This window comes from Anser cygnoides, chromosome 3, assembly GCF_040182565.1.
Source record: "Anser cygnoides isolate HZ-2024a breed goose chromosome 3, Taihu_goose_T2T_genome, whole genome shotgun sequence".
NCBI lineage: Eukaryota > Metazoa > Chordata > Aves > Anseriformes > Anatidae > Anser > Anser cygnoides.
The window spans coordinates 79,488,296-79,513,720 of record NC_089875.1 but is presented as its reverse complement, the minus strand read 5'-3'; the positions used below and the strand labels follow the sequence as shown (position 1 = coordinate 79,513,720).

General features: G+C 36.2%; 1 long non-coding RNA gene across 5 annotated transcripts in view; it reads left to right on the top strand.

Moving 5' to 3' along the window:
• Positions 1-25,425, top strand: part of LOC125183127 (uncharacterized) — a 155,174-nt gene that overhangs the window by 37,380 nt on the left and 92,369 nt on the right. For all 5 annotated transcript variants that reach the window (XR_007164353.2, XR_007164354.2, XR_007164352.2 and 2 more), the window contains one exon: positions 5,727-5,904. This is a non-coding gene — a long non-coding RNA (uncharacterized lncRNA). The remainder of the gene's footprint in view (positions 1-5,726; positions 5,905-25,425) is intronic.

Sequence of the window (25,425 nt, the reverse complement as noted above, 5' to 3'; positions counted from 1 at the left end):
AAACTAAATAATGTCTCACTATACAATTAATGGTGATCATTTTTTTCTCTGTGGAAGAAAGCCAGTTCTCTTTATTTAAAAGAAAAACTCTCAGCCTTTCGTCTCTTTTCTTTCTAGTTCTCCTATAAAACAGCAGAGACTTCTGAAGAGAACTTACTATTGCTTCACATTTAATTCTTTTTTCAAATTTTTGCAAATATTTCTGGTGGTAATCACTGTTATTTACTGTCTAATACGATGAAAGCATGCTTAGCTTCAATCACCAAAGAAATTTGGAGTAACATCTTCCTTTTCATTTTTTTTTTCCTGTATGACTATAAACATTAATATAATCTTTTTTATTGGTGTGTATGTGCCTACATAGCAAAACTACAGTTCAGAAACATAATTGTGTATTGTGTAATAATTTCAGGAAGCTACTAATTTGTTGTAGGATTTATTATTCATATTTAGAATTTAAATTGAAATCTCTGATATAAAAAACACAGAACACTCTCAAGACTAGTAATTGTAAAACACAATGCTCATCTGCTGCTGACCTTGAAAGGATTCGGTGTTATTCAAAATACTCTTTGTTGTGATAAGCACTTAATAATAGAAACACTGCTGCCATAGCATAGGTCCGTATTATAGATTCTTAAAAAAGCCTAATCTGTTACTGAGAATGTGTAGTATAGAAAAATCTTAGTTTTTCATTTTGGAAAACTGCAACTTCAGTTGTACAATAGTACTGTATTTGTCACACCGAGAAGAAAACCTTAAATCCATTTGAAGTAATACACTCACAGTTTCTTTGAAGTACCAGGGTTTAAGTAACCCTGTTGCTCAGTAGCTGGAGCTAATACACTTGGTTGGCTTTGTATTTTCCAATTTCAGTGGAATGGCAAGATTTGGAAGTCAGGATTTGGTTTCAGACTGTGGAGAAGAGCAAATGTGAAGGTTATACAGAAGTTTTGATCTTTACAGCCTGGTCAAGTTTTCCTTGTTGTCACTTGGTCTTTCTCCTCCTTTGCTCTCTCAGCGTTGATATCCTTGTCCTGAGTCTGTTTGTCCAGATAATTTCAGTTGCACATGAAATTCCATGCCATATTTGTTTCTCTGCGATCAGCTGTTCCTCAACAATCTGTTTTTCTTCTGGTTCTCCTCTTCTCTGATCTCTCCCTCCCTACATCACTCAGGTGTCTCTCTTCATCTACTGCCAAACCTTTCCAGACTCACTGTCTCTCCTGACTCTTTTTCTAGTTGCACTTCGTGTTACTTGAACCGACCAACTTTGTGACAGCTCAGGACCCAATGAGTCATCCTAATCAGTCAGTCAAAGGCCTTCCACATTCATGTCCAGTTTCACTCATGCTGAGCAGCAGCCATGTGAAGTCTATTCTCCCATCCAACAACCACACATCAGCACAGCACAGATCCTCCTCTGTGCAATTTACCCTCCGTTTGTACTTCCCTTAGACAGTATAGGTGAGACAGTCTCTTTGTATGGATTGGGACATAGGAAAACTGCATTATAGGTGAAATATAGGATCGGTCTTGGGAATTACTCTGCACAGGTGGAATCTTTGAGCTTTCAACTCATAATTGCTTCTCTTGAGCTTGTTGTGGCTGCAGTATTCAGAGCCTTATTATCTTGTCCAAGTTTGGGTAAATGTTCATCTCATGCCAAATTTCAGTCCCTTTTCTATACCCCATTGGGTGAGATCCAAATGTTTTAATGTAGTGCTTGAAGTTTTTGTATAGGTAAAATATGTAAAAGGTAAAATATGTATAAGTAAAATATGTAAAATGTTTTCCCCATACACTTTGTTTTCAGGGTAATTGGGGTAAAACTATCCAATATGAGTCATGTTTTTAACTTGTGCTCTAAAATTAAAAAAAAAAAAAAAAAAGTTTTAAATTATGCTTTGCTTCCATAACAAGTTGATTCCTTTCCTTTGCTGCCATTCTGTATATCACAAAGAAACAAAAACATTAAGTCATAGACACCCCATCTCCACACTATTATTTCTGCTTTGCTATTTCAATATATTAAATGCCATCCATTGATGTATTTTGTTCATGTGGTGAATGAAATAGTGTTCCAAACACTTTTAATCTGAAATATGGAAGACTGCATCAACTGTGACATTTCAGGAGAGGACAGCATGGAAGTCCTCCTCAGGGTTTTCAGTTCAACAAAATGGTTTTAAACTATCATTTAAAATGTGAATGCATGTTAATAGTGTGTTTGCCTAAATTACTTGGTGCATTTTTACTGATGTTGCTTTACTGTCTAGCTCACAGAACCTCATTAAAAATTCTCACTTTTGTCTTGCCTGCAAAATCTGTTTTTAAAAATGATTACCTCACCACTTCAATTCCTAGTTTCATTCTTAAAATTAGGTCTCTTTTACTCACCATGTGTCTGAATTTTTTTAATAGTGATGTATTACACCTGCTTTGGTTTCCTCCAACCTCATTAGTGTGAAGGTATCCAGTTAGTACTTGTACCTATAAAATATTCTTTAAAGTGTTGACTTTACTTTTGAAGATGTGTTAGAGTGTGTTTACTGATTCCACTTTCTAGGATGTATTTGTAATTTCTTGGGAGCAAGAATCCTGTCAATTGGTATTTTTGCAGAAGGGAAAATTATTAAAAGTAGAATTCTTCTGTGAAAATATACATTTGCAGGATTACCATCTGTTTTCAAAAACAGGGTCCATGTTTTGACTTCTAAAATTATACTAATTGTGTGTGTGCATTTTTTTTCTCTCCAGATTGTCAATCAAGTGTTTTTCTAAGTATCGTCTTGATGTCACATATGGCTAATTTTATATTTGTGGCTGAAGCTTCCTAATGTATATATAAATAGCAGAAGCTTTCAGTGATTATTGCTTTTTATATTTCTTCTCATTTAATCACCCAGCATTTTGTTTTCCTCTTTTAGTAATTGTTAGCATAAGCCACTAGTACGTAAGAAATGCTTCTCAGACATGTTTGCATTGTGTTGTCTGTATATACTTTGTTTTCTGTAATTTTATTTAATTTTGTTTATTTTTTTAATATTGATTGGTAGTCAAAAAATTCATCTGCAGAGTGGCTCCAGTCAGGTCAGGATAAATTCACTAATCCTGTCAGCTTAAAAAAATGAGTAAGTTCTGAAAATCTCTGCGTCATTACTAGAAAAAAGTTTGGTTTGAAAAGTAGTAAAGTGAATGCCAAGGAATTAACAGAGGAAAGGAGTATCTCTAAAACATTTTTATCAAAACCACAGTGGAATCAGTTTCTTACTGAAAACTATCTGTCTTTACCTCCGTCTGTTGGGGGTTAAACCGCTATTTTTTCTTTTCCTAAAGTAATGCTCTTACGATCCAGGGCATTCTAGGTAAAGTAATATTGATTGCTAGTTCTGGAAATATTTTATTCTGCACAAATTGTACAGAGTGGGCTGCATTATCAATGCCGTTTTTTTTTTCTACTTCTCTCTGCAGTCCCAATTTCTCTGTACACCCCCTAGACTTCAGTTTACAGTAAACATGGACTGACTACATTGCCCTAAGCTGTCTGTGCCTGACTGGAGAATTTCTTCCAGTGTTTATTCTTAAAGATGGTGACAAAAGGACTGCTCTGTCCACCCGGACGGTTTGCCAAGTGAAATAGTTCCAAGAACTAGACAAAAAGAGGTTGACGTACCTCTAGCCTGTATTAGAATTGTTATTAGAAGACCTTGGTTGATATACATTCTGAATAATGTTTAGAATAGACTGAACTGTAATGTAATTTCCTTTTTTTGACTCGATCACCAGATAAGTATATAGTCCATACAAAGTAGAACTGCATTAGCAGAAGAAACAGCAAGACAAGAAATATTCAACCTCATGCATTGTCCTGGACAATACTTGGTGAAATTTTCATCTCCTTACTTGCAGAAGCTGAAACTTAGTCTTCCATAATCTTCATGTTTTCCCTTCCATTGATTATTAAGCATCATTTTATAGGGCTGTAATCTGATTGCTTAGTTAGACAAAAGAAAGAAATCACAATTTCCACTACCTCAATCCTCAGTGTTCCAAAAAACACCAATAGGCAGACAAGTGGTGTCCCTACTATATATGTAGCTAAGATTGAATAGGAACTTTAGAAATTTAGGCTACATATGTCTGGATTAAAAATCCCTCAACTCTGTGAGGCTCTGTCTATGCTTCAGGTAGCAATCTGAATCCAGAAATGCTCAAACATAGTTAGTAAGGATTCCACATGATACACTTTACTAGGCTTTTTCAAAAGTATCTAGCTGGTATCTCAGTCAAGATCTGATTTATATCTTTAACTGCAGATATGTTAACTATATATTTTTTTCGGCCTGGCAGTGTTTATTAAAGATCATAGGTTTATATTATTGCAGGCTGTAAGATATGAGATAGACTTTTTTTCTGTTGCACCTTAATTTGCACTGACTGTTAAAAAAAGCTACAAGTGTGTGTGTGTGTTTGTGTGTCTGTGTCTGTGTTGGGGTGAATTCAGTCACTGGCTGCTTTGTCTTAGTTCTGGATTTTCCAGGAAAGATGCAATTGGAAGATATGGCTTAGTAATGACAGATGTATATCTTCAAAGTTTGCACTGATACAATGGCTTATTTCTACGTATTTGTATGGTCCCCCTGATAATTTCTAACTGCTATTTTAAAAGACTATTTGAATAATAATTACTGCAAACATTGCAAGCATGTAAATGAACATGACCACCTATAACATGCAAAACTGTATTATCTCATCCATTTTAATGTTAATACTTTAATTCTGGTAGCGTGCAGATCTTTACACATACATAAAAGAGTGGGAATATAGCCAGAAAAGTTAGTTGGAGTTCTACCACTGTTTTCAACTAATAGCACATCTACTTAAATGTTACCCTTGTTTCATCGCAGTTGAAACATCAGGATGTCACTTAGGATGATTTTGTTACTTGCTACTGTCATATTTTTAAAGCCAGGATCTAGTGCCTAAATGTTAGCACGTACAGAATAAATTTTCAGCCAGGTATGAATATTGCTTAATTAAGATACCTGCAGTACTTCTCAAATGTATAATCTTGACCTTGCCATCTTTCTATCATTCATTAGGCAATATATGATTAGATCATAAGATTCTCTTTTACACTGATATCTAATAGGATATATTACTGATATATAATAAAAAAGGAAATATTAAGAACAGGTACAAATATTTAGATTGTTTAGGTTGTTACTTAAAACTACTCAAGTAGTAATCTTCCATTTTGATATCAAATACTGAAATTTTTAAAAGAATGCCATTTGACCTTCAGGTCTAGTGAACAGCTTCAGATTAGCAAATCACTAATGAATAAAACTAGTGAAACTTAGATAATAAAACCAGAGAGGACAAATGAGATAATTATATAGCTAAAAGTGCATAATAGGGTACATTTTAGTTTCTGAATTTGTGTGTGAATTTGTGAATAAAATCATATCACATAATATTACTTTGCTTTTAGATGCTGTCAAACAGCATAATACTCTTAGCTTCCAAAAATAATACAATTCTTTTTGCTTTCTTCTTTTTATTTTAATATTGCTACTAAATAAAACATTGTAGGATTTTATTTTTTAAGCAAAGAAGGGGAAAAATACAGCCACCTCTGGGTAAATTCTTATGGTGAACAGCAACAACAAAAGAAGATGCTTACACTTTTATCCCTTGTGGATTTCTTTTTAATATTTCAGAGCAATGAACATATGGCTGTTACTATCAGCACTGGTGTATTTGCAGCGATGCCTATCAACATCCACCAGAGAGCAGGGCAGCTCCAAAACCCACATCTTTCATGCTGTGGAAATTGATGGAGACAGCAACACAGCCAGCTTCTTGGCCAAACAACATGGAATGCAGTTCATTTCAAAGGTCAGCGCATATTTAAACTTGCTTCATTACTCCCACCTTTATGCTTGAGATTTTCATTTTTTTAAAATCAGTTTACCTAGAGGTTCCTTTAGAGACAGAAAAATGAAAGTGCTGAATCCTATTTTCATTTGGGGATATCAAGCTTTTTATCAAATTATAGAGGTGGCGTTTCAGAATATTTCATATCTGATCAGAAGGAAAATCCAAAAATAATTTTCTCTTTATTCAGGAGTCTTTCAGGCACTGGGACTGTTTTATTTATTACTTAATATTGTGCTCCAGTCAATCATTTTGAATTCAGACAGGAAAATGGAATTTCTATTTTTAAAAGGAAAAAAAATGAGGAAAAATGCCATTGGAATAAAGCAGATTTTATTATTTTTAAAAATACAAATACGTCTTTTCTTCCTATGCTACCTATTTTATTTTATTTTAACCACAGTACATTAACATGAAGACATGTTTTAAACAAAGGATCTTATATAAAATCTTATATTAGTTAATTACAAGCATTTATTTTCAGAGCATTTCTACAACATTTATCTTTGAGCTTGAAGAATTATGTCCTTGTAACACAATCAAGGAAATGCTTTTCTTTCTTTCAACTAGTACCTCCACGCACATATTTTCTATATGTAATGTGTGTGTATTAGTGTTTATATTGCATTTAGCTTCATTTTAACCTTCCATCTGAAGAAGGTTATTCCCGAAGTGTATGTTAGTACTTGGGTATACACTCCAAATAGAGGAAACCTGTTCGTATCTTTCAGTTACAGTTACTGGTCTATAAAACTGGACATCTATACCAATGACATAGTGTTAAATTTTTCTGTTGCTTCTATTTTGGAAGCATCTTACATCAATTAAAATAGGTCACAAATAAAATACGAAAACTTTTAATATGTTAATCTACAGCAGCTTCCATTCATTGACCTGTAAGTTCTTTGCCAATTTTAATGAAGTAAGTCTTGAAGTGCTCCTGTTGCTTTTATCTTTGCGTTTCAGATGTGAAAGGCAGAAGTAGAATAAGTAAAACAATTTGTTCAAGATCCACATAGGAAGTCTGTGGCCCAGTGAGAAATGGAAAATACATTTCTGAATTTTCAGTTCCGTGCTCTAGCTGTAACAAATTATCCTGAGAGAGAAAATGTAAAGAGCTTATGAAGAAGAGGCAACACATTGTATGTTCCTCAACAGCCATTATGGTCTACCCTATTCATGAGAAAGAATCACTGAAGGGCTCTGAGGAAAACTGCACCCAGTTTTCTGTTGGAAGAATAATGATGACAGCCTTCCTCGTGTGACACCCTTAGCATATAAATATTAAAACCATCACAAGCTGCTATAATAATCATGCTAATTGAAAAACAACCAAACACCCAACACTACAACAAATAAACAATGAGGCGTTGGACAGTAAGTATTTATATAAAGGGTGACTTCCATGATTGGGTTGCTTAGGAAGAATTTCCCAAGTTTTTGAGAAATGTGGAGGTATTTATTACAAGGGGAATAAGTGATGGTTTCCCTTGCTGTGCAATCTGGGCACTGTTTATGGCTAGGTTGCTGGAAATAAAATTGGTAGCATAAGGGAGCCAATCAAACTGTATTCTTTGTCCTGTAGTATTCATCCAGGAAAACACCTTTTTTATTACAGTATATAAGAAAAAGCAAAGGATGGAAAGAGAAATGCATTAGATATAGGAACAGTTTTTCCCCTGGCTTCTCTGTGAATTTCTGGTTTACAACCTGTTGTGTAAGCAGCAGATACCTTTCTTAGCATTCTCATTTCAAATATGAGGAAAAAAAAAAGCTTCTGTGGTATTTAAAGCTTATGGTCTTTAAGCCATGAGGAGCACTGGTACAGTATTAAAGATTCAAATATGATTAAGCTTAATATTTTTTCAAACTTTTTGTTGGCTTGTAATAAGCTTACAGCATGTGCTACATGATAAGACGATACTAAAACATTATTTGGAAAAATAAACCTGTAAAACTTGATAAAACTTATTGTTGCTGAAATTCCTGGGTAGTAGGGAGCATGAGTAGTACTGCAGTTAGGACTTATGCTCCTGTTTTAGGTTTCAATATGACAAAGCATTTGAAACATATACTTAAGTTCAATCCCTTTTCAGAAAAAAAAAATCATAATCATGGGCCTAAGTTCTTTTGAAATAAATGGGATCTAAGCATATGCTTAAGTGCTTTACTGGATAAGACTGGGCTGGTGAATGGGGTTCTTAGTGGGGAAAAAAAAACACAGTTTTGTATGAGAAAAGTGACATCAAAGGCTGAAAATGGTATCTTTTAAATATGTTACTGTCACCACAGGAAACAGGCTCCTGTAGAAATGGTAATTATGTGTAACTGTGACATCCTTGCTTCAGCATGTTAGTTGCAATTTATAGTTGCAGTTTAAAGGCATAACTTCCCTTTGGCATAAATGTACGTTTTTACTATGATACAGTGAATAAAGACAGTGAGTTAAGTGTGTTACTTTGGAGTGCTTCTTCTCATTAAATGCCGTTACTTATTAATATGCAGATGCTTGGCAGCACAGTAGAAAAATTGTAGCTATGGAAAAGGCTACCGAGGAGGTACCACACTGGAATGCACTTCTTCAAAGTGTAACTCTTGAATGATAGACAGTGAGTAAAATCCAAAATATTAAACTCTTGACATCGATTGCCATACTATTTTATTTCACATTCTGCATTAGATAACTTACAAATATAAAAAGCGATGTGAAAAGATCTTTATAAGCTTAAAGTATTGTCAAAATTTCTCTTAAATTTAAAACCACTGATAAAGTCCCTGTAATTAAAACACTCATTAGATACTGTGCAGATACCCTCCACAATGTAGCAGAGTCTCATCAGCTCTAACCTGACTAAAATATTTTGTGAAGAATTGCTTACTTTGGTTCTGTTTTGCATGTCAAGGTGTTAGAATTGCATTCAACAAAGGTTAGAGAAGACAGAAGATACTAAATATATGTATATATCAGAGGTATACATTGGAGTCAAATGTATGTTAGGATTCTCTCACACAGTTGTATTTTAAGTCAGTTTAATTCCCTTATTTTTATCACTTTTGTAATGTAGGCTAGATGAGTCTTGTTTCTATGTAGCAAAAAAGATTTCTATGGTACTGCTAGGTGGCAGAAATAGAGGATACAGTGCCAAGCACCAGTTTCATTCTCTTGTTTCCTTCCTCACTCTTTAAGACAGAGGTTGTGGAGAAGATACAGACTTCATAGCATTTCTTTAGCCTCAGAAGGAAGGAGTTGGTAAAAGAGTAAAATTTGAAAAGGGAGTATGTGCACACCAAACGTGAGTCACTAAGAACACTTTTTGGCTGTATAATGCCTCATCCTTACCTCAGTGAAGTCAACCAAAAACCTCCCATTGACTTTCAAGGGAGCTTAGAAGAATGATTCTGTGTAAATGTACCCAAGTAGCAAATATCAGTAGTATTTAAACTATGTGAGACACTCACAGGAAGCAGCGAGAAAAATCATATATTTGATCTGTCATCCATTTTTCCAAAGTGGGGTTTCTGTATTCTGTTGCACATTTTGCCCCTTGTAGAAGATACAAAAACATGAGGAAACACCAGGGAAGCTACACCTAAAATCAGTTTACACTCTGTTCATTTAAAGAAGCAAGGCTTTTGTAAAAATAGTTTTAATCGACAACTCCCTTAGCTGAGACTTTAAAAAGAGCACCAAGTTTCAGTGATTTTACAGAAGTCAGAAAAAAGGAAAACAAGTTTTTCTCTGTGTGTGTGTGTTTGTTTAATCTGGATTTGTAAGAGATTTGGATTATAGTGTATCTGAATCTCAAAGTGAAGCTAGGAAAGCTGGATAGTGGAGGCACTGAAGTTTACCAACAATTATATTACTGTTGCATTAATTACTGAAAAAAATCTGTTTAATTTCTGGATCAGTTTTGAAAACTTTGATAAATACTCTTCAAATACATTATCTTTGTAAGTATAATGCATATAAGACAGTGTGCTTGGTTACACACACCCAATAGGTATTTATCCAAGTGTATAAATACAGGTATGTTGCAAATTTAATTTACAGCAACGTTTCCTAGCTATATTGGGTATTTATTCTTCAGCAGCAAAACTCCAAAAAAAATATATAAAAGGTACATGATATTTGCAAGTTATATCTAAGATTCTTTCTCTCTTTTTTTTTTTCTTTTTTCTTTTTTTTCCAATGCAACCAGTTTGGAAACACCTGCAGTGAAGTTCAAGGTCTTGATATTCTTAAATTTGTATAGAAATTCTAACCAAGCCTTGCATTAAAAAAAAAAAGAAAGAAAGAAAGAAAGAAATGAGGATTTGAAATGAATTATTCTGTATTCTGATCAGGACTGAAAAATTGATTGTGTGTCTGTATATATATATATATTTAAAAGGTGAAGTCAGGCTGGGCAGCAAACCCCACTTTTAATAAAAATGGGTTTAATATAGGTACTCTAAGAATGAAAACAAGATCGCTGAATGACATTTTGACTGTGAGTAAGGTTAGTTTCATATTCTTTCTCTTTCTCTTTTTCTCTTAATTTCTCTCTCTCCTCCCTTCTTTCTCTCACCCTTTTTCTTTCATTCTTTTTTTTTTCTCTTTTGATCTCTTGTTTTTTTCCTTCCTTTTTCAATACAAAGCACTTTTTAGTAATTTCATGATAATTTCTGTTTTCTGTGGTCTGTATTTTCTTTACTAAGCTGCTTTGGATATCAGTTTCTGATCTTATGATAAGTCCCTTCAATACTGTTGTAACTTTAATAGCGGAAGTACATAAAATCTAAGGAAACTAAGGAAATGCCTCTTGCTGGGCAGGACACTGCCTTAATAGATCCTATCCAAAGGTAAGTATTAACTCACATCACCATACATCACCATCATTCTGTGTGCAGTTTTGGGTGCCACAACGTAAGAAAGATATAAAACTATTTGAGAGCAGCCAAAGGAGGGCAATGAAGATGGTGAAGGTTCTGGAGGGCAAGACATATGGAGAGCAGCTGAGGCCCCTTGGTTTGCTCAGCCCCGAGCAGAGCAGGCCGAGGGGAGGCCTCATGGCGGCCTGCAGCTCCCTCACGAGGGGAGCGGAGGGGCAGGCGCTGAGCTCTGCTCTCTGGGGACAGCGACAGGACCCGAGGGAACGGCATGGAGCTGGGACAGGGGAGGGTCAGGCTGGGGGTTAGGGAAAGGTTCTGCACCCAGAGGGTGGTCGGGCACTGGGACAGGCTCCGCAGGGCAGTGGTCACAGCACTGAGCCTGCCGGAGTTCAAGAAGTGTTTGGACGATGCTCTCAGACACATGGTCTGATTTTTGGGTGGTCCTATGTGGAGCCAGGGGTTGGACTCGATGGTCCTTGTGGGTTCCTTCCAGCTCTGGATATTCTGTGGTTCCATGATTCCATGACCTTGCTCTGTGGGCAAGTGTTTTGAATCAACGATTTCTCTCAAGTTTCACATCACATCTTTGGTATATTATATTTGCTGAAGAGTTAGGTCTGTGTTAATCATTTGTCCCGATGTGACTTTTTTCTAGTCTCCTGCTTTTATTTATCTGGAAAATTAATCTTACATTTAAATTATGATTTAAAAAATAATTTTCTCCCAGTGTAGTATTTGTTATAGAAGACAAAGTAATACACTGAGCCTTTTAAGTGGAAAAAAAATGGATGCCTATTATGGATTTTGATTATTAAGGGAGTTAATTCCTTTGCCTTGGATTGGTGTGCAAGAAAATCTGGTTTTTAGAAGGCAGGGTTTTCTGGAGTTGAGACAGATACTTTTGTTACTGTGCCTTCTCCTCTCTGCCATCCCGTGAAACTACTGAATTGTCCAGGAAGTGTTCCCCATGTGACAAAGAGGAAATATCCCTGATTCACACTCAAGTCTAAAAGTAGGAATGACTGCGTTTTGCTAAATCTGTGGGGAGAAGCACACCCTAGTTGGTGCTAGGTTTGTTAATGCTTCAGGTGACTGTTTGAGGATTTGAAAATAGTATCAGGTTGTTTAACAAGACACGCTACAGCAAAAGTGTTCTCTGTTTTTTAGTTGTTCACGTGTGACATCATAACTGATTTTGCTTTACTATGACAGTTATTAAGTCATCCTCTTTTTAATAAAAACTGTTATTTTTTTCTCAAATAATCTGCTTCTGGAGTCAAGTTTTCTTTCAACAAAAGGCATATTAGTCTTTTTATAGCATAAAATTAATACCCTTTTAGGCCATTTATTGAAGATTGCAGTGTTATTATTTTGTACTACCGTAAAATAGTAGCTTCAGTTCTTTTAATCTCCGCTAAAAATTCTCTTTCATTTCTTGAGTGAGTTGTAGATTTAGAAGGACTGTACATCATTTCCATGGTTTTGGCTTTGCTGTGTATCACTATTCAGATGCATATGTGACAATGGCTTATGCATTCACCCTTCTACCAGGTGAATGCTCCTATGCTTGAAAAGGGCTTTACAAAAAGGCAGAGAATTATGAGCAGTCATTAGTTATTACCAATTTATGCTAATATACTAGGAACCTAATCATTTAATCATTCTGATTGAAATGATAGGCATGATTCACAGGAGATGTAAATTGGTATAGCCCCATTTAAATCAATGAAACTATACTGATATATGCCAGATGAGAATCAGGTCCCTCATCCTGATTTGAATAATGTAATGGTAGGCTGACCAGACCATTAGAGAATACAGTTAATAGAACAATCCTATATTAAAACTGGAATGGAATATGGAAGCTAGTAATCTTTTAAATCTTTTTAAAAATCTTTTTTTCCCTCTATTTACCTGTGAATAGACAAGTGTTAGGTAGAACAAGTTTAAGCTTTGAAGTTGGTAGTGTAATGGTGTATTTAGCAAACAACCACAATGTAGAAAATATTGGAAAATATTTTCACATGGTACTTTAAAAAAAGCCAAGTTTTTGATGATTCTTGAAAACAAATTATTTTACCTCTGCAGCTGCTGTTATTATAAAGCACTCTCTTTGTCCTTACACTTACTTAGTGTGTTGTTAAAATACTAACTAGAGTGTAAAAGAAAGGTGGATAAAAATAGAACACTGCAATTCATCCAGTTCTTGTTAATGAAGGATTATTCCCTACTAAACATATACAGTGTCATTTCAAATTCTGGATGCCTGTCATTGTAAGAAAGTAATGTAAACATGGTTGCAAGTTTTTTTGTTTTTGTTTTTGTTTTTTACATGAAAGTATCTTAAATAAGAGTTATGAAATTGCAAACTCTCCCTGGAACTACAACAAATGTTTCTTCTCATTTTATGCACCTCTGGGACTGTAGCACTGGAAAATGGATGCAAGAACCCATAAATTTGCGAGATGCTTGGTACTGGGTTCCTGGCATACATTTAATCCTTCACTATTTTTGTCCCTGAAAGGAGAAAAAAAAATATATATATATATATTGGAATTTGGTTTCATTTAAAATATATTACTGAGTTAATATATGCATGTCTATTTTTGCAGTGATCACAAGCGTTGATTAGCAAACTGATGTCAATACCTCATATGTACATACATTACATATGTGGAATGGTATGGAATGCGTGGTGGGCTAATTCATTTATTTCTATCAATTTACTATGGAAGGTCCTCTGTATCAAAGGAAGGTGGTGCTTCAAGAGGCATTGTTCATTGTTTATTAGGATCAGTTTGATTTTAAGAACTTTGATGTCAACCATGTGAACTCACAGTTTCCTACATCTTTTAAGTTGCTTTGCAATAAGTATTTTATGCTGAGATTACTTTTGAGGCTGCATTAATAGGATGTTTTATCTTATACAATGATATAATTAGAGATTGTAATGTAAACAAGCTTAAGGTCTGGAATCTGTATTTTAAGAGGAAAGAGAGACTGGAAGGGGAAGAAAGGATTGCTTATTGAAGGACTGCTGTCACTGCAATGTTTTATAGTACTTCTCTTAATTGTTTAACAATTATAATATGTTCTATTTGTGTAGCACACTTCATTCAAGACTACAAAGACATTCAAGACTGGACCTCGATCAATATCACTAGATCTGTGAGATCTGATTTCAACAAGTTTTAGCCAGGTTGATGTTTGCAATAATTATAACTCTTTACAACTTTGAATTATATTCAAAGAATAGTTTCAATCAAAATGAAGTTGGGAGAAGCATAGCAAGTTTGCATGGTCCTGTCTTCAAAATGAATCAGCCTAGCAGAACAAAAATATTTATGTTAATATGCAAAGTTTTTACACTTCCATTTTAAAATGAAACTTTATAAAATAAAAATAAAATATAAAAAATCAGGTACTAAAAATAGATTAAAAAAACATTCTTTGTTTTATAGGAATCACAGAGTGGCTGAACTGGGAAGGGAACTCTGGAGGTCATCTGGCCCAACCCCCCTCCTCAGGCAGGGCCCCCTTAAGCAGGTTGCCCAGGACCATGTCCTGATGGCTTTTGAAGATCTCAAAGGAGGAAAACTCCACAACCTCTCTGAGCAACCTGTGCCAGTGCCCTGTCATCCACATAGTACAGAATTGCTTCCTGGTGTTCAGATGGAACCTCCTGTGTTCCAGTTATTTCCCTTTGCCTCTTGTCTTGGCACTGGGCAGCACTGAAAACAGCCTGGCTCTGTGCTCTTTGCACCCTCCCTTCAAGTATTTGTACGGATTGATGAGATCCCACCCTGAGCCTCCTCTTCTCCAGGCTGAACAGTCACAGCTCTCTCAGCTTCTCCCCAGAGGAGAGGTGCTCCAGTCCCTTCATCATGTTCATGGCCCTACGTTGAAGTCTTTTCATTATGTCTGTGTCTCTTGTACTGGGGAGCCCAGAACTGGACAGAGTGCTCTTGGTGTGGATTCACCAGTGTCCTTACCCAGAGACCCCTCCCTTTTTGTTCCTAATTTTTGGACTGACAACCAAAGTAAAACTTGTTTGTTTGTTTTCTCCCTCCATCTCTGGATATCTGGATTATAGATTGATAGTGATAAATTGTTTCAAAACCACATTAATGGCTTAATAACAGATTCTGGAATAAAGTTCATATACCCTATTTGCTATGCTTCTACTTTTAACTGTTTACAGGGAGATGATGCTGGTGTAAATAGAAATAAAACAATATGTTTTAAAGAGGAAGTTCAGATTAAGTCCTCAATTGACTACCTTAAAAGTAATAGCACAAACGTAGGGAAAGATTTCAGCGGTCTGAGTGGATGGTAACTCAGAAATATTAAGTTAATGGCTTCTTTGGAAATGCTAGTTGAAGTAACTAGTAGTTTCATCAGTGTGATGAAATGAAACGTTTAATAATTTTAAGCTACCTTGTGCTAAGTGGAATTTATAATAATCAGACTGTGCATTTTCTTACTGCTTTGACTGGTATACTCAGTGTTTTCTAGATACGGATATCTCTTCCTTCCCATCAAAAAGGTTTTCATGCTGTCAGAGTCTGTGTATAGAACTTAAATCATCATCATCATAAATTGTTGTTTCAAGAAATGTATTCCTCTTGCAAGCTAACAAGTGGGATTATCCAACATCCCCAAGCCGGGGAAGAGATGGTTATGACACGTACCTCAAAAGTCAGGGTACATGGAGGGTGCTTTTTTCTCATGGACTATCATAAAAGCAAGAACTTCGCATCTTCGCATCAGTGCCAACATGAATGGAGAATCTGGCCCCAGGGTTCTGTCTGTAGTAATTTAGAAAGTAATTCCTGAGCCAAGAAGCCTAAACTGCTTTCCTTGACATTGGGTTTCGTATACTGTAATCTTCCTGGAGTCTCAAAGTGGTTTCATCATCACCTGAGAAAGCTGTTTCACAGTCAGGAGCAAAACCATATATGTCTTTATTGATATATGTTAACATCTTCAAAGACTTGCGTATGTCCCCATCTGAGACAAGTGTTTCTAATGAGCTTGTGTGAGCGTGTGTATTATAGCAACCACATAGACACAGGCAAACAAGCACCTGTGTACACTTTCACTTGCACTTCTTTTGGGGACTAGCACAGCTCTTTGTGCCCTCTCTACGTGTGATTAAATATTAATTAGGCTTCTAATATAAGCAAGTGAGTTCACAGGCCCGAGTACCACATAAATAATGCATGAGGTACCCGAAGGCTCAGCTTTAGAAGCTGATTGGCCACCTTGGATTTGTATAATTATGAAGTTTCATTATTAACAGTGGAAGCAGTGGAGAGATTTGCCTAGCTTGAGGGACTTTGAAAGCATAAGCTGTCTCATTAGGGAAAAAGGGAATAAGGCATAATATGCAAACTTGTTAGAAAAAAAAAAAAAAGGAATAAAAATTAAGCATAGCTCTTTAATGGGAGTATTTTCTATGTATATATAAACATTTCCAAGTGTATAAAAGGGCAGAAATTCAAATAGGTGAGGTCTACACTACAGCTATTTAACAGTTTTGTTTGTAAGAGGTCTCACTTAAAAGCATTAGTTCTCAGTATAAAACAATCTTTAATATTTTACAGAAAAATCCACAGGTAGCTTAATGGCTTCTGCAAAGTGAGAGGTACGGAGGTGCAAGAGAATGAACACAGTCCAGGGTTCTTGCTAGAATGTGTGTTGTGCATGCAATTAAATCTCAAGGTCAAACAATTTACAGACAATTACTTTTCTAACATCTCCAGAAATGCCTGCTTACACGTCTTTAATTTTAAATGATACTGATATTCCAATTCTCCCCAAAGGTTAATGCTGACTAAATCCAGCTGTGACCTGACACGATGCGACAGCACAGTGCCTAATTATCCTCTGGATAGTCATTTACTTTAAACCATTAAAGAAATAGGCTGAGAGGAAGATTTAGGACCCAGAAAAAATGTTAGCCTGACTTCTTTATTCTTGAGGATGGGATGGGCTGAAAAATAAAAATAAAATCTTGCTAAATGTTAGCCATTTGCTTTGATGGCAGAAAATTGTTCATCCCACTCTGTTTTTTTTACAGGTTAAATTGCTAACTAGTTCATTTTATCCATTGCCTACGGCTGGCGCTAAATGTCAGTGACAAATTTTGTACTTGTCTTGAAGAATGAATTAAGTTATGCACAAAAGCTATAGTGCTCTTTTTAAGATGAGTGAATTGCAGAGGGAAAAAAAAAGTTGCTCGTTTGAAAAAGGATTATTTCGATTAAAGGCCTTTTCTATTGTAGTGGAAGACAGGTAGTGGTTTAAGATAATTCCGACAGTTACCTCCCACAGAGGCTGCAGTCCTTTACTAGAAATTTCTTTAAGAGCACTTGTGTCAGATTATATACTATGATTATTATCATAAGACCATTTGTGACAGTAAAGGGGGGAAGAATTACAGAAAATGGCAACTATTATTCATTAACTAAGGTAAAACTGGTCTTTCTTCAGCGAGGTCAGCATTCCATCACCGTCACACAAACCCTTCTATGGTTTGTAGCAATGGCAATTAAAAAAAGAAAAAAAAAAAACACAACAAAACCCACAAGTATATTCTATGCCAAATGTTGGTAAGAAAGAACAGTTCGTTCAGCAATTTATGTTGAGAAGACTTGGCACAGACTTTACAATCCATCTGGTTTTTAGTTATCTGGCTCTGGTACCACCCCATCATCTATCAGTGAATAAAAAGTATCTAAGAATGATTGCTATCATCATAGTGTTTGAAACTCTAAACTGTTTTACTATCCATAAGCTAAGCCTAAGGGAGCTCTTCATGTTCATATTTTACTTAGTTTTATTTTCATGTGCGCTATATCTGTGTACCAAAAATCCAAGGCGAGCTTAAAGTTAAGACTAAACTTTACGGCCACATCTGGTTACGGGGGGCTTTGTTAGAAACTCAACGTTTCTCACCTCAGTCATGTGGTATGACTGATGCTCTCTTGCGCTTATAGTACCTAATTTTCTCTGGATATCATTATTACAACAGAGAAATAATTATTTTTAATTTATTATGTGGATTATGGCAGTGCCTGGTATTTCTAACTGTAAGCAGGGTACCATTGTGCTGTGCATTGTACAAAAACACAGATCTGAAAGAAATGTTGTTTTTAGTGGCACCCACAGGTTTTGGCAGATACTTTTCTCCTCTCACTGTGTGCATAAATATTTTCACTGATACCAGCTGTAGAGAGTGATATGGTAAATGCTAATCTCAGTACAGTCATAGCAGTCACAAATGGAAGTTAGATCTGTAATTTCAAGTTGAAAGCTGGAATGAAAAATCTCGTGATTATGCACTAGTGCCCTAAGCTACTGAAATATTCCCTCTTCTTTTCTCTCTACACTCTCACACTCAGGCAAGTGGATAAGGTTTCCTCCCCAAGAGAAAGAAAAATACAGATTATCATTTTTCTGTGATAACAGTACAGCTCCTGAAAGACAACCTGACTGTAGAAAGTAACACAGGCTGAGTTGCGTCTCACCTAGCTGTAGACATATAAAGCATAGATATCTCAGTCTGACCTAGTCATCTTTGCACCTCTCACTAGAATGTGAGAGAAAAAGGTGTTGAATCCTAGAATCATCTAGGTTGGAAAAGACCTTCAGGATCACCAAGTCCAAACCAACCTGACCTAATGAGTCCCATCACTAACCCGTGTCCCTTAGTGCCACATTGATGTCTCTTAAATACTTCCAGGCATGGGGAAGTTCCACCACTTCCCCAGGCAGTCTGCTCCAATGCCTGACCACCCTCTTTGTGAAGAAATTCTTCCTGATATCCAACCTAAACCTTCCCTGGCACAACTTCAGGCCATTTCCTTATGTCCTGTCACTTGTCACCTGAGTAAAGCGATTGACACCCTCCTTGCTGTAGCCTCCTTTCATTTGTAGAGGGCAACGAGGTCTCCCTTCAGTTTCCTCTTCTCCAGACTAAACAATCACAATTCTCTCAGCTGCTCCTCATAACTCTTGTTTTCTAGTCCCTTCACCAGCTTCATTGCTCTTCTCTGCACACACTCAAGCAGCTCAATAGTCTTGTAGTGAGGGGCCAAAAACTGAACACAATATTTGAGGTGTGGTCTTATCAGTGCCACGTACAAGGGGACAATCTCTTCCCTAGTCCTGCTGGCCATGCTATTTCTGAGGCAGGCCAGGTTGCTATTGACCTTCTTGGCCACCTGGGCACACTGATGGCTCACGTTCAGCTGGCTGTAGACTAGCAACCCCAAGTCCTTTTCTGCTGGGCAACTTTCCAGCCACTCTTCCCCTAAGCTGTATTGCTGCATGGGTTGTTAATGACCTAAGTGCAGGACCCCAGCACCTACCCTTATCGAATGTCACTCGATTGGACTTGGCCTACTCAGATCCCTCTGCAAAGCCTTCCTGCAGATGGACTCTACCACCTGACCTGGCATAGTCTGCGAACTTACTGAGGGTGCACTCAATCCCCTCATCAAGATTGATGATAAAAACATTAATTGGCCCCAAAACTGGCCCCACTACTGAGCCCTGGGGAATGCCACTGGTGATGGGCCAGCAACTGGACTGAACGCCATTCACTATGACTCTGAGCCTGGCCATCCAGTCAGTTCTTCACCCAGCAAACTGTACACCCGTCCAAGCCATATGCAGCCAAATTCTCCAGGAGAATGCTGTGGGAAACAGTGTCAAACACTTTACTAAAATCCAGGTAAAACAATGTCCACAGCCTTTCCCTCATTTAGTAAGGTGGTCATATTGAAGGAGATCACATTAGTCAGGCAGGTTCCACCTTTCATAAACCCACACTGACTGGTTCTGATCACCTGATTGTCACATACGTGCTGTATGATGATATTCTAGATGACCTGATCCATACCCTTGCCTGGTACTGAGGTAGACTGACAGGCCTGTAATTCCTTGGATCTTCCTTCCTTTCCTTCTTGTAGATTGGAGTCCCATTTGCTAACCTATGGCCAGGTGCATTCCACATAATTTTAGGCATCTGTTTATGATGAGGCAAATTATTCTGTAAAGGTATTTGGTTCTGCTCATTAACTCTAAAGAGAGCCTAAACTTGATCTAAGTTTTAGATTCCCACAGGAGGGCACATGCATCGTACCACTTATAATTTTCCTTTCCCTAAAATTTTCACGTCTGCCCTGTCTGATCACAGATGAAAAATTCATTTCCACTCCCATGCATGAAAAAGGGTCTGTCAGTGTTTTTATGAAGTATATTTTAAGTTTTCTCAGTATTTTTTTTTCATTTGTAAATACCTACACTTTTGACCTTCCTTTTGATATGCTAGTTGGAGCACCTTCAGTCCCATATTTTTGGCTTTTTTTTTTTTTTTTTTTTTTTAAATCTTGAATCACTTATATAGCTCTCTTCTGAGTTTTCTCTTCACACATTCTTCGTAGTGTGAATAAGTGTTGTAGGAGTGGTCTCACCAAAATGTTACATAGGGAAAGACTATTCTTTGCTTCTGTTCCTTGGTATATGACAATTTCCTTAACTGTTAATGCCACAACACGGCATGAAGAAATTGTACAGAGACAGATATTTATAATTTTCTGTAATACTATTTTTTGAAGAAAAATCTTCATTCTTTGCTCCCAGTTACCTGTATACTTGCATTAGACTGTATAAGCAACTGTATTTGTAACTGTACATTTTGCAGTGACCATTCAGCTAGGTGGTCATTTGCAACTGTTGCACTCATTGTTTATCATCATTTGATGATATGAAATATTTGAATTAAAGAAGCTGCTGCATTTTGAAACCTGTCAATGAGTTAGATTTACTGCATTTTAGTTACACAGAGTAACCAAAAGTGACTTATACAAATGTAAGCATTTTATCTAAGCCATGCAGGCAGGCAATGGAGAGAAAGAGAGGCATCGTCAGAGGGCAATCCATCTCACTGACTCCAGTGGAAAAGCACATCAAAATTTAAATAAAGCAAACAAATAACAAAGAAAAAAAAGACAACCCAACCCAAACCCAAATTATCTTTGCATATATAACTCCTCCAGAAAATGAGAGAGAAGAAGAAAACAACTTGTTTGTAACAGATCATGGTCATATTCCATGGACAGCATAAAAACTCTAGAAGCAATTCTTCAAATACTGGTGTATTTCTCTCCAGTGACTGTTCTAGGTCTTAGAAATAGCTTAGACTCAATATTTAACTTTGGGATGGATAAAATCACATGGGATGAATATCAACCCATGACGCTTGCTATTTGAAAATGTGTTTTTTACACTTCCTGTTTTATTTATGTGAGAACTAGGGGAACATTATTTAAGAAAATATAATGGTCAAATATGTTAAATTTTATGTTCAACTCTTCAGGGTAAGAGAAAGATTTCATTTCCATGTTTATTCCTGGAATAGAATCCTAGAAACTGTATTTTTTTTCATTACGGCCTTTTTTCATATCTTAATTATTGTATAGTCCCTTGGTAAATTCAATCTTTTACTAAAAGTTGTAATTACGTTCAGCTGAAACCTCCAGACAGGGCTACAGAACTTTCTGCTGAACCTTATTATAATTCCCAGGGCAAATACATACTGATGTATAGTTTCTTATCCAGAGATCTTGCCTCTTTGAGAGCACTTGAAGTAGAAAAAGATATACTCATCAAGAAAATATTTCATCGCTGTTAAAGCTATGGTTTTGAGAACTGTTTTACCAGTAATATTGCTTCATATAATAAAGAACTTACAAATGGCTGATGGGTGTGAATATGCTTTGTTATATTATATACATAGCAAAGAAGTGACTCAAAATATTTGAAATATTTCCAATGGATAAACTTGAACTACTTTTTGTAAATTAGGAAGGCATTTTATAATAAAGAAGGCATATATATGTTTAGCACCAAGAAGTTGAGAGCTTACCTCTTTTTTTTTTTTTTTTTTTAATTTATTTGAAGCTAAATTAATAAACCAAAGTTCTCCATTTGCTAATTCTATTTAGCAATTTACTCTATGAACTTCTGGACTAAAATCAGTGGGACAGTACCAAGATGCATACAAGATGTAAAGTTCTGTATTTAGGAAACAGCTTATTGACTGATTAAGTGTGCAGAATAGAAAAAATGTTGAGGACAAAACAACTACAACAACAAAAGGAATAGAATTCAAAATAATCAAAATTGTCAAATAATCAAAGTAAAACCAAATAAGCTGGGATATTAGAAATAACACACATGTTCCTGCCACAGGTTTCATTGTGTTTAGACCGTATCAGTGATTTCTGATTTCCATTTTTTAAATTGAACTCATTTTCTCATCCACTGAATAGTCTACCCTTCAAATCCATCTCTCCAATTCAGAGACTCTGGTGAATATTCTGGTGAATATTGCTGAGGAGGACATTGTCTAGACCATACACAGGCAACTGAGTGGGTCAACACTATTGTGGATCTCTTGTGAAGAGTTCGTTGATATCTTAAGGAGCACCATGGATAAGTCACTGATTTCTTTGTATTAGTTGGCTATGCAAGCACATTACACAAACATTCTATTGTTTTAATGTCCCATGCTATACCTGAGGAAAGGAGTGTGTCTCCATATTTACCTTGGTCTTTTCTAAAGTGGTGGTTTCTGTCATTTTCAACCTTTTTTTTTCTTTGTCTTTTTTTTTTTTTTAATGGCTAATAATAATTAGATTTAGACTTTCAGAACACTTTTCCTGAGGTTTCTTTGTCAGCCCACTTTCCCCTCAGAGTCCATTTGGATAAGCTACATCTTCCCTTGCCATGGCCCTCTAAGGAAACTTAACACATGCTTAGTGTCTCCTTAATGCATGACCAGTTCAAAAAAAAATCCACACTTCCCCCAGTCCCAAAATAACATGGCCAAGCCTATAGTCATCTTTAGCCTAAGTCTTTATTGTTGTTTCAGTGACACAAGAATCTACGATTTTGAATAGGTTCTTTCACAATGAGAGAAAAATAATTTTTATTTGTAATCAAAATTTAAATTTCATAGTAGTTTTCTGTTTTTTGTTACACAGATTTGCATAGCCCAGATGTATGACTGGGGTTGGGGGGGAGTGTATAACAAAGTTATTTTGAGCTTGTTGGTTAACTCCAACTTGAAGGATGATGAAAAGGGAGCCATCGTTGCCTTGATAGTTTTTTTCCCATTATTTCAAATTCACTACAGCCAGGAAAGGACACATTTGGATGTGTTTGGCAGATTCCTAAGGGTAACAGAAGTATACATGCAAGAACAAAGTCAGATTAGTTTAATTTTGCTTTTTTAAATACTGTCTTGGAATGTGCGATGTTCTGAAGCTAAGGGCATTGCATAAATAGAAACTGTATTATGCTGTGGTATTTATCAAATACTCCTCATCTGCTGCACCACCCCCATAAATCCACTGAAGCTTTTATTATTCAGGGGTGGGAAGGTAGGCAGAATGGAGTGAAAGCTACAGAATGATTTAACACTGTGGGAACTTAATCAATAAGACTGTTGCAGAGAACTCCCAAGAAAGAGTGTTGTTTTCCATCCAGATGATAATGAGGCAGACAAGCAGCAACCTCTGGAGGAGGAATGTTGGAGCAGTGACTCTGTGGTACAGCTTTGCTAGTTGCTAATTAATAGTCTGAGGCCAAAGGGATACCTTTTTGTCCCTCTGCAACTTGTAGTTTCTCAGTGGTTTGTCCCACATGGCGCTTTCACTATAGGGGTCTCTGTCTGCTGAGTGAGATTCTGGAATTTTATCTAGATTTAAAAACAGTGCTGGAAATGCAGGTTTACCTTTCTTCTCCCGCCTTTGTTCTTGGCATTATTAGTATATTTATACTTTTATAGCACTTAAATATTAGCACCTTCCAGCCTATGCCAAAGGAGTAGGTAGTGAGATGCAGTAATTGCACAGTGCTGTAAAAAATACAGGGAAAATTATTTGGTGTATTACAAAATATTATCTCTGTGTAATCTCTTATTCCCTGTGCCTTACATCCCAGTTTCAGATAGCTGAACTTATTTTGGTGTTTTGACATCTGTGGTCTGACCAAAAAAAATAAAAAATAAAAATCATCAAAAGCCAAGCTGAATAACAGCAAAAACACGACTATTATTTGTGATGTGCAAACTTAAATAATTGTAAGTGGTGTTAGCTTGAAAAGGTTAAAAATACTTGTTTCATGATAGTTAAGTTCAATATTGACTTTTTTCTCACCTTTATCTATTGTCCAAAACAGAACAGGGATCCTCTTTAACAAGGTTAAAGCTCTGACTGAACTATGCCATTATATCTGTACCTTTGTGAGACACACTCTCATAGTCCTTTGGTTCTTCCAGCCTTCAAGGTAATGACGTACATAAGTATACGAACAAGAAAGTGTTATCTCCATTACCAGAGAAGAATTTAGGCAAAAGAAAATTAAATAGTGAGGTCAATGTTGGCCATAAAGCAAACTAGCAGGGAATTGAATCCAGGTTTGCAAAGCCCATTCTATGGGAGCATTTAAAACCACATCATAGGTAGGAATGAATTTGTGCGTCGTTATACTAGAGCATAGGTAAAAACTGCTACATTCAGGTTACATGTCTCTTAACAGTCAAAATGAGCTGTAGTTAGCAGAAGTCCTTCCAGGTTTTCCAGTCTAGAGGTCTCACTTCAACATCATCTAACTTCCATGGAAAAATTTACTTAAAGATTCTTGAAAGATTTTCTTAAAATGCTTTCCTAAACCAGAGTTGCCATAATTTATCAGTGCAAAGAGCAGAGCACATTAATAAAATTCTCTGTATTGATGCCAGATAGTTGTTTCTCTTGCATTTAGTTTTGGTTTAGATTTTTTTTCCCAATTATTCTATTTTCCTGACTCTCAATTGTCTCATCTTTGTGTTAAGCTTGTCACTACTTATGTAATCATCCAAAGCACGAGTATGATAGCAGAGAAAGCCACGGAGTAAGTGTACCTGTGTGCCAATGTGTTTTTCCAGTTTCACAACAAAAGGCCCTTGAGACTGCAAAGGCTCATTTGATTTTTGCTGATCTGAGAGGTCTGTGTCATCTTTGATAATTCACCACAGCAGATCAAGCTTTACATAAAAAAATCACATTAACTAAAACTCTAAAGTACTAAACATTTTAAAAAGACAAATTTAAGCTTTTCAGAGGTAATGTTTTTGGATTGAATTAAAAAAAAATGTTATAATCACTTCATCTACTAATGAGTGAAGTGAATCGCAGACTGTGCATTTAGATGGGTTCAAAAATATTTCTGCTTTACCTAGAACTTCAACTGATTTATTTAAAGGTGCCTAGAAAAGTTGATTTGGATACAGAGTTCCTAATGAAATTAGGCATCCATACCTCCAAGCAACTTTCAGAATCTGAGCCTAAACATTGCACATTTATAGTATAATTTGTAGTTAATAACTCTGGCATAATAAATATACAGCTGGTATTTGGAGAGTACTGACTGTATTGGGCAATGTTTTGGTAGCATGGAGGCTGCAAGGGTGGCCTCTGTGAGCAGAGCCCAGCAGCTGCCCCATGTCAGATCAGAGCCAGCTCCAGACGGCTCCCAAGGGACCTGCTGCTGGCC